We start from the raw sequence: 10,630 nt of genomic DNA, 5'->3' as shown, positions 1-10,630 counted from the left end.
TTAAAAAGAGTTGGAGTTAGGAAGTATCACACCCCTCTTGTCGTTCCCCTGGGCGCCTTGGGGATTCAATGACAGGTCTAAATAGCATGTTCATTGATGTGGTTGTGTCCCGACGCACGCATAGTGCTAGATCGGGGTGTTCTGTAATCAGGCGACTGACTGGCACACCTTGGTTGCTTGGGGTTAAAACGGCGTTTTTATAAAGCAACTGGGATGGAGGTTTTTTCCTCTTCCGACGACCTGTTTTGGTTGTCGACGGATTCTCGTTCATATCTGGGGGATGATGACGAAATGGATCTGAACATATGTAGAGGGGTCTCACGCCCTGGGGGTGGGCCACCGGGCGTGGTTTGCCCCGAACGTCTGGGTGGCGCCTTCTTTTCATGTTTAAGATCAACACGCATATCTGCCCCTTCTCCTGGAGTAGGCATGTTGGCGTGGTTAGGGCACAGGACTGGTTCTGGTCACGCTGGTCCAGATCAGTTAAACCCATTGTCCGCCGGGGATGCAGATCTGCTGTTCTGGTACCCTGAGGGACTTGGGCTTTTTTCAGGGGGGAAAATGCCAGGTCGGTCCGGGTGTCACAGGGTTAAGCGCTATGGAGACCCTGGTTGGGTACATTTTGTACTCAGCACTGTCGTAATGGCTTACGGCCATGCCAACCTGTACACGCTCGATCTCGTCAGATCTCGGCCGCTACACAGGTTGGTCCTGGTTAGTACTTGGTTGGGAGACCGCCTGGGAATACCAAGTACGGTGTGCTTGGGGCTGGTTCTCCATTATTTTCGCTCCTCTCTCACGCATGGCGAAGAGGGGCCTGTTGGGGTGGTCTTTGACCTCCTTGGGGGACCCTGTGCTCCCCGTATCACCGGGCCCGGTCCGAAATAATGTTTTCGTTGACCCGTAGACTCGGGATAACCCTGTTGGAAACTGGAACACGGGTACTGCGGTAGAGCCGCAGGTAAGTTTTTGAGTTTTTCCTGAGGGGTTATGGGACCAACCACCGCATAGGGTAACGACTGGGTGGTTGGTTCTCTGGTGTGTCGGTGCAGTGTCAACTCCCGGATTGCCCGGTTGAGTGTGCCCCTGCACGTTCATGACGTCTGCCAATTGTGTCAGCCTTCGCTTTGAGGGAGGTTTGTCATGGTGACGACAACGCCAGCATACGCCCCTTCCGCCGGTGCGGCTGTGTTCAGCTGACCCCTCTGGCGCCTGTCTCGTCCGCAGTCTCCACGCTCGGGTTAACAGCCTGTTGCCTGGTTTTTCCCCGGTGCGCTGACGGCCGTACTGACTGCCTGTACTGCAGGGTCAGTATGCCAGGCGGTGTACTATTGGGGGGACAGGGCCCGCTCGGCTGAGGGGCCTTTGTCCGAATACGCTGGCGATGTGGGGGGCGGGGTCGCTAAGTGACCACCTGGTGGGGTCTTGATGCTGGCATCATGGACTTCTCCGGGCCCCCGTTCCAGGGGGTCCAGTCCCTTGGTGGGTCTGGGCCATCCTGCGCGCTCCGCTGCTACGGCCTTGCCACGGGGTTGGGTTTGCCCTTGACCCCGTGATTCTGGGGGCAGTAACGAGGTTGTTCCCTCCGTTCGTTCCCGGGTGGCATGCGGGTTGTGCGTGTGTGTAGTCGTGGGGTCAGGCCACGGTCTGCTCACCCTCTGCGTTGAGTTGCTTGAGTGCCTCTTCGCACGGTCGGGTCCGTCGCCCTCCCGGGAAACCTCCAATAGGGGGGGTGCCCTCCATCAGGGGGGGTTGGGGGGGCTCGGCCCTCCCTGTTCTGATGGTTGTGGGGGGCCTTCAGCGGGGTGTATTTGTCGGCCGGTGGCTCCGCTCGGCCTCCCTATGTGCATGAGTGATGCCGAGCCGATCCACTATGATACAGAACAATAGGTTATGACTATAACCAAGTTCTGTTAATAGTGGTGACGCTCGGCATCCGACGCCGCTGCGGCCCTTGATCTCACCTTGTGGTGAAAGCTTGGGAAGGAGGAGAGCAGGTGACCACACACCTACTTATGTAGGTAAGCTAACGAGGGGTGTGGTCAGACGAATACTGGGATAAAGGTACATTGTGGAATTTTATTCAGTGCGCGTGCACGTATGCGAGGATAGTGCATGAGTGATGCCGAGCGTCACCACTATTAACAGAACTTGGTTATAGTCATAATCGATATAATACCCTTTGTGACCAGTGTAGGCTTTAGTAAAGTGTCAATAGGAGTGGCTTCTGGAAGATTGGGGAACTGTGGGTTGACATTACGTACAAAACTGCGGACTTGCAAGTATCTAAAGAAATGTGACCTCGAAAGAGAGAACTTGTCAGACAGTTGTTCAAATGATGCAAACATATTTTCTATATATAAATCTCTGAACGTTCTAATACCAAGAGGGGACCAGGAGAGAAAAGCTCTATCCATCACAGTGGGGGGGAAGACAGGGTTCGCTGAAATTGGAGCTAGTAAAGAAAAAGATTGTAAACCAAAATGTCGTCTAAACTGATTCCATATCCTAAGTGTTGATTTGACAATAATATTTTTAGAGTAGGGAGAGGTGGGAAAAAGTAGAGGTGCGTGAGCAAGAGCAGCCAGTGAGGCAGGGCTGGAAGAGGAGGATTCCAAAAGCAACCATACAGGGGACGAAGGTGTGTCTTCAAACCTTGCCCAATGTTGTAGTGCTCTAAAGTTGGCTGCCCAATAATAGAATTTAAAATTGGGCAGAGCCATCCCTCCCAGAGGTTTTGGTCTTTGTAGGAGGGCTTTACCGAGCCTAGGGACTCTCCTATTCCAGATTAACTGCGACACCAAACTGTAAATTTTCTGGAAAAATGCTTGTGTGAGAAAGATGGGTAAGCATTGAAAAAGGTATGGGAATTTTGGCAGGGAGTTCATTTTAATTGAGTTGACTCGCGCAGTTAAGGACAGGGGTAATAGCGACCATCGTTCAAAGTCTTTATGCAGTTTGCTTAACAAAGGGGAGAAGTTAAATTTAAATAAATCCTTAAATTTGTCTGTGAAACAAATGCCAAGATATGTGAAGCCAAGTGGGGACATTTTAAAGGGCAAAGTATATCAATTAGTTCCTTCTGTAGGAGAACCTTTGTTTACGTAAATAAACCATCCTTTTCTGATACAACATGGACTTTCAACGTACATAATTTCCAGTGCAATGGGGAGAATAGATAGTGTTGGAGTATGGGAGTGAGAATTCCACCGAACGATTGCCTCAACAATACCAAACAAAGAAATACACAACACAGAGATGGCCGGGCCCCGTTCCCCGTACCTGGCTAACTGAGTTAGCCGGATAATTTCCAGTATAGCCTGACTTAAGCCGGACCTTTCTGTTCCCCGACGCTCGATTCTCCAAATCACCATGACAACAGATCAAAAAGTTTGAGCCTGGTCGAGAGCAGGCTTAAGTTCAGTTAGCTGGATGAACCACGGCCACGCCCCCGCAAAGAAATGACAGCTCGCTTCCTGAAATGATTCTCACAGTCTAGGATCTGCATTATACCATTCTGAATTACGTTTTTGTGCTTCATTCTTCCAGAGGGGGCTTTTGAAATGTAAAATAGACCCAAAATGCTGATACTAAATTCACGTTGTCCTAAATAATGCATGTTATATATACCTTGGCGCTCGCTAGGTGCGATGTACACATTATGTGGTTATTTTAACAACGCGCAGCATTGCAAATGTGAATCCTGCGGGGATATTTTTAATGATTGAAACCTATCGCTCGTTTGGCTCTGATTCCTTTCATATTCTCCGCTGTGGGAGCGCCTGGATTGTGTTTCATTCAAGCATAAAATTGAAGTGTCTATGCGTGGATTGTGGTTTTTGTGGATTATGAATTACGAGGAATCTGAGGATTGTTGAATTGTATCATCACTCACACGTTATTGTGATATTGTAACTGGGATTAATGCATTTGAGAATAAAGAGATAAAACTTCATTCAAAAGAAAAATATTCGAAACACGGGTCTCTTGTCCATTGATGGTCTTGGATACACAATGGATATATCCCGTCTGGCACAGTGGTCCAACGGCAGTGTTCACTCCTGGCAAGCTGGCGACCTGGGTTCGAGACCCCGTGTTTCCAATATGATTTTTTTGGAATATAATATTAATGATTATACGCAAAAGTAGCCTAGTTTTAAGTTAAAATATTATAAATCTACATGCATTGAGGATGTCATTCTTTATATAGCTCTCAACGTGCACCAAATTGAAGTATTTACATTTCAAAAATAAAACTAGAAGAAGTGGGATTCGAACGCGGGTCGTCCGTGTGAAAGGCAAAATGCTCGACCATCAGACCACGGTGGCAGACAAATGAAACATCAACCATACATCCATCAATGGATAAGAGAGCCGTATCCTTATTCTGAAACTGTTGAACTAATTATTTTCGCTAGCAAGATCTCATTTGATTATCCATTCCATGAACCTACTGCCAGCAGGGCACGTTTAAAGAAATATAATCTGATTGATTGGGGTAATGAGGGACTTAAAATTTGCCTATAGATTATGCATTTAACTTGTCGGCGAGGCTATTGAGCCGTACTGCAATATGTTAATAAAGTTTTAAATCAATCAATCAATCAATGCCGTTAGAAAATCAGGATTTCTGCTCTCGACACTTGCTGTCTTCTCAGCTGAGGCGGGCGCGCGCACTGATCCTGAGTATCAAGTCTGGTTCGAGTTAACGAGACTGAATCCACCTTCGAGGAACAGGAAAATCCCGGCTTCAAACATCGGGTTAATTGAATCTGGATAATGGGACTCTTGATCGACTTAGTTGAACCAGGTACGGGGAATAGGGCCCAGATCTATGGAAATCTGCTTTCTTTATTTACATCACTGTTCTATATTTGTAATATTGTTTCTGTAAATGAGGGAAACCTCAGAAACTCACTTTTAAATAAAGGTTGAAATTAAAAGGAAAATGTCAAACAGTGTGTTATTGTGTAGAACAAATTTATATTCCAAATATCCCATGAACAGAACAAGACAAATCTGGACCAAAACTAGAACCCATAGAGATGCCAAGAGACTGCAGATAGAACTGTTCACCAAAAAGAAAAAAGGGTTTTGGTCAGAACAAGATCAGCCATGGATACCAGAAACTGTCATGGTAGGTCATGGGAAGGCCTAAGATCTAAGAAGTGCCTAAAGGTCACAAGGCCCTCTACATGGGGTATGTTGGGGTACAATGAGACAACATCCATAGTGACAAGATATACTTCAGATGAAGTGGCTTGAATGAATATACTCAATACAATTCCCTGTCTTTCAAATAAGATGGAAGTTGCACCACAAGAGGGCACACACATCTGTCAAGATAAATAAAGTCATCCAATGCCTCCATTGAGACATTCTGTAAATTGGATAACATGTTTAACAGGGCTTGCTTGGGTAATGAGTTTAACATGGCTAGCTTGGTTAATAGATTTAGCAGGATTAGCAGGAGTAGCTGAACTTGGAGGAGAAGCCATAGCTGGAACTTAAGGTCATGGGAACCTCGAGCATTGTTGCTAGGAGTAATTGAACTTGAAGCATAGTTGCTATAGTATCTGAACTTGAAGCAGTGTTAGGAGTAGCTAAACTTGAAGAATAGTTGCTAGGAGTAGCTGAACTTGAAGCAGTGTTAGGAGTAGCTGAACTTGAAGCATAGTTGCTAGGAGTAGCTGAACTTGAAGCAGTGTTAGGAGTAGCTGAACTTGAAGCATAGTTGCTAGGAGTAGCTGAACATGAAGGATCTTTGCTTGGGGAAGCTGAACTTGAAGCATGTTAGCTAGGGGCAGCTGACTGGGTTCTATACAGGGTGCCGGCGACCAATGGAGGGTCAGGCAGGGCATAGGCAGGGGGGCAGATGAGTGACATGGCTGGGTGTCAGTAGGGGCTGCCGGTTGAGGGTCTGGCTGGGTATCGACCATGGTGCTAGGATGTTGAGAGCCACAGGGACCACATCTCCCTTTTGAGGCTCCACGGTACTCAGTGAAAATGTCACGGTGAGTCTGTTCATAGGGTGACCGCTGGACACCAGGGTGGTTCTTCAGTTGTTCCATATACAGTAGGGTTCCTGAGGTTCAGGGAATGCAGGACGAGGACAGGTGTGTAGCAGACTAACTGGCTCAGGACATGCAGGTAGCGGGCTAGCCAGTTCGAGGCAAGAATGTAGTGGGCTAGCCGGCTCAGGACAGGGAGGTAACAGGCTAGCCAGTTCGGGGCAGGAATGTAGTGGGCTAGCCGGCTCAGGACAGGGAGGTAACAGGCTAGCCAGTTCGGGTCAGGAATGTAGTGGGCTAGCCGGCTCAGGACAGGGAGGTAACAGGCTAGCCAGTTCGGGGCAGGAATGTAGTGGGCTAGCCGGCTCAGGACAGGGAGGTAACAGGCTAGCCAGTTCGGGGCAGGAATGTAGTGGGCTAGCCGGCTCAGGACAGGGAGGTAACAGGCTAGCCAGTTCGGGGCAGGAATGTAGTGGTGCTAGCCGGCTCAGGATAGGGAGGTAACGGGCTAGCCAGTTCGGGGCAGGAATGTAGTGGTGCTAGACGGCTCAGGACACATTTTGATTTGATTTTATTAGGGATCCCCATTAGCTGGTGCGATAGCAACCAGCTAGTCTTCCTGGGGTCCACACACAAAAAAAAACACACAAAAACAATCACTATTGCAAAAAACAAAATTATTAAAAGTCAGTACACACAATGCATAATGAACCTACTGTAACAATTAATATAGCTAAAATTACATGTGTAAAACAAAAACAAAAAATTACTTTACAGTGTTAAAAACTATTTAAAAACAATTTAAGATTCTTTTAAAAAGTGAATCTACTGTAAATGCAGCAAAGGTTCCAAGGCAGGCCATTCCACAGAGTTAATGCTCTAAAAATAAAAGATCTCCCCAAAATCGCTGGTTCTAGGACCTGGCAATTCAAGCTGCCCACTACTGGAACCTCTAGTGTAATGCTCGTGCACAGTATTACTAAAAACAATCTGATTATGTATAAAAACAGGAGTCTTACTGCTCATGACCAACTTGAACAGCACAAGTATATTAAAAGACAATCTATTTTCAACGTTAAGCCAAGAGAGGCGGGCATGCATACGGCTCACATTAGACCTTAGTGAGCAGCCCAGTACCAACCGTGCTGCCCTGTTCTGGACCACCTGGAGCTTCCTGAGGTCACCACTGGCTAGCCTGCTTCAATTCAATATTCCAATGTACAGTTTTGCTTGTACAGTTGTACAGTGTCCCCCACCCACCCCTCCCATCTTCCCCGATACTCTGATCTTCCTTAGCTGTCTCAGGTGATAGAGGCGCTGTTTCACCTTTTATTCTCCTAAAATCCACGATCAGCTCTTTGGTTTTACCAATGTTCAGGAGTAGGCTGTTGTCCCAGCACCAGCGTGCCAGTTCATCAACCTCCTCCCGATAGGCCTTCTCGTCATTGTTAGAGATCAGCCCCACCACCACTGTGTCGTCCGCAAACTTCACTATGGAGTTGGAGCTAAACCTGGCCACACAGTCATGTGTGTACAGTGAGTACAGCAGGGGGCTCAGAACGCAGCACTGGGGGGACCCGATACTCTGTGATTTTGCTGGAGGTATGACCCCCCACCCTGACCGCCTGGGGCCTGTCACTTAGAAAGTCCAGGATCCAGGCGCTCATGGCGGAGCTCAGACCCAGATCGATCAGCTTGTCAACCAGTCTGGTGGGGACTATGGTGTTGAAAGCTGAACTATAGTCAATGAACAGCAATCTCACATAGCCCCCCTTCTGACTGTCAAGGTGAGATAGTGTGTTGTGCAGTACTTGGGAGACCGCATCGTCAGTGGACCTGTTTGCCCTATATGCAAACTGCAATGGGTCCATGTTACTAGGGAGGAAGGCACAGATGTAATCCTTGACCAGCCTCTCAAAGCATTTCATGACCACAGAGGTGAGTGCCACCGGTCTGTAGTCATTCAGGCTTGTTGGAGAGGAGTGTTTTGGCACAGGGATTATGGTAGACATTTTGAAGCAGGCAGGGACCACGGACTTAGCCAGAGATATATTGAATATGGATGTAAATACTGGGGCCAGCTGGTTTGCACAGGACTTAAGTATTCGTCCTGTTATCCCATCTGGGCCAGCCGCTTTCAGATCGAGTATTTATACCCTTAAACATCAATCTCACGCTGTGTTCCGTCAATGAGAGAGTGTGTGTCCCCCCCCCCCCCCCGTGGATGAGCCCCCCCTTCCCGTGGCAGCCGGCGCGTCAGTGACGTCATTAGCCGGTGAGCTAACGTCGCCACTGCTCGCTCCAAACCTGGCGTAAAAGGAGTTTAGTTCATCCGCGAGAGAGGCGTCGGCACTCACTATTGAGGGGGGACTGACTTTATAATCAGTTATCGTTCGTACTCCCCGCCTCTCGTGTCGTTCTGTGCCATCTGTGTCTCCATCTTGTTCGCATATCGCCGTTTAGCAGCCCGCACCTCCTTGCGTAGCATATACTGTAGGCTGCTACCTTATATACGTCCATACTTCCCGATGCTCAGCCCGAGTTGTAAGCAGTGGTACAAGCATTCAGGGCCACTCGGATGGAATTGTCCACCCACGGTTTCTGGTTTGGGAAAACCTGCACCTTCTTTGTGGGGACAATACCGTCAGCTAATGTTGCTATAAAGCTAACAACAACATCAGCGTATTCACTGACGTCACTGGAGCTCGACTGTATCATCCCCCAGTTACCCCCCCCCCCCCCCCCCCCCCCCCCCCAGTGCGTCCTGTAGCATGGCCTCTGAGCTCTCGGACCTAGCCGGCTCAGGACAGGAAGGTAGCAGGCTAGCCGGCTCAGGACAGGAAGGTAGCAGGCTAGCCGAGTCAGGACAGGAAGGTAGCAGGCTAGCCGGGTAGCAGTTGTTTGCTAGGCTGGGGAAAGCTATACGACCATCTCCAAAAGATTCCAGCTCCATCCATCCATTGTAAGAAAAATCTTTTACAAATGGAGGGCTAGTACATGTCAGATGTCCCTCCAACCTCTCTCAACTGGCTGAGTTCTGCAAGGAGGAGTGGGAAAAAATCCCCAACAGCAGATGCGACCGACTGGTCAGTGGTTACAGAGACTGGTCAGTGGTTACAGAAAACGCTTGGTTGAAGTAATGGCTGCAAAAGGAGGTTCACGTAGGCTACTTTTGCACATGTAGAATGTTCATTTTGTTGAATAAATAATGAAAATACATGAAAACAATTGTTTTGTCCATTATTTGGAGATTCTGCTTTACAAATTGCTGTTTGGATGTACATTTAATAAGGTTATTTAAAATGTTTATACAAAAACAATTACCATATCTGGAGGGTTCAAACTGTCAACCAACACTGTATATTGAGTGAATATAGAGCTGTATGAGGGCATAGGGCATTTACCTAAACAGGTGGAAATGTTTAGGTAAAACAGGTACATAAGCGGTACATGAGATGCCCCGCTTTTAGGTGGCCGCTAACCCTTATTGTCATGGCAAATGGGTGTCACAAAAAAGTGTCACAGTATGTCACAGTGTCACAGTAGGTTTGGATGTTTCATAGACACAGCGGGTGCCACCATATACTGGCGGACGGAGGATTAGGGACATACTGCCGGAGGGAGGATTAGGGCTGTGTGAGGTTAGCTGGTAATGATTGGGAGCGACAGTGGCTCAGGAGGTAGAGCAGCCTGGTAATCGTAAGGGTTCCCGGTTCAAGTCTGGCTTCTCCCGGGAGCATGTCGAAGTGTCTGAGACACTTAAGCCCTAACCGCTCCCGATGAGCAGGTTGGCACCTTGCATGGTCGCTTCCATCATCAGTGTTTGAATGTGTGAGTAAATGGGTGAATGTAAAGCACAAGTTGTAAAGTGCTTTGGATAAAAGTGCTATATAAATGCATTTACCATAATGAGGCCGTATTCCAGGGTGATTGGATTGGCCTGGCGAGGCTGAAGGCGTCTTTGTAAAGTCTCGTCTACCTCTATTGTGTGTGTGGGGGATTGCCAGTGTTAGTGATCAACAACATCAGATTTATTCTTCCTCCATTCTCCTTCTGTCAGTCTGTATTCTCTGGCACAGACCACCTGACATCTGCATAGACAAATATAAATATCACAGCATTTTCATAATGACCAATGACCAACAATGGTATCATGGCTTAATTTGGTATTACTGTATTTAAGTACAACAGTGGTATCATTGTGATACATGACTTTTACCATGGCAGTAGCATGGTAAATGATGTATTGTACTATGGTTAAAACCCTTTCATGCATGAATTATGACCTCAGTCGGGATTTCCCCCCATGGGGCATGAAAAACAAGAGTCTAACTCTAAAAAATATATTTATATATTTTTCAAAGATATTTCAACATGTCCACACATGACAACATACATTTAGAGTTTTCAACTGAAAAGATACTGCATTAATAATGATATGGTATAACATAGTAATACTGTGTATTAACAAAACCAATCAAGAAAATTGTGATTCATAATTTACAACAGACGTACAGTATACACACAGATGTACAGTATACACAGACATACAGTATACACACAGATGTATACACACAGCACACAGACGTACAATATACATACACCCCGATGTACAGTAT

This window comes from Notolepis coatsorum, assembly GCF_963971535.1.
Source record: "Notolepis coatsorum genome assembly, chromosome: 14".
NCBI classification, from domain to species: Eukaryota; Metazoa; Chordata; class Actinopteri; order Aulopiformes; family Paralepididae; genus Notolepis; species Notolepis coatsorum.
This window is presented reverse-complemented; position numbering follows the sequence as displayed.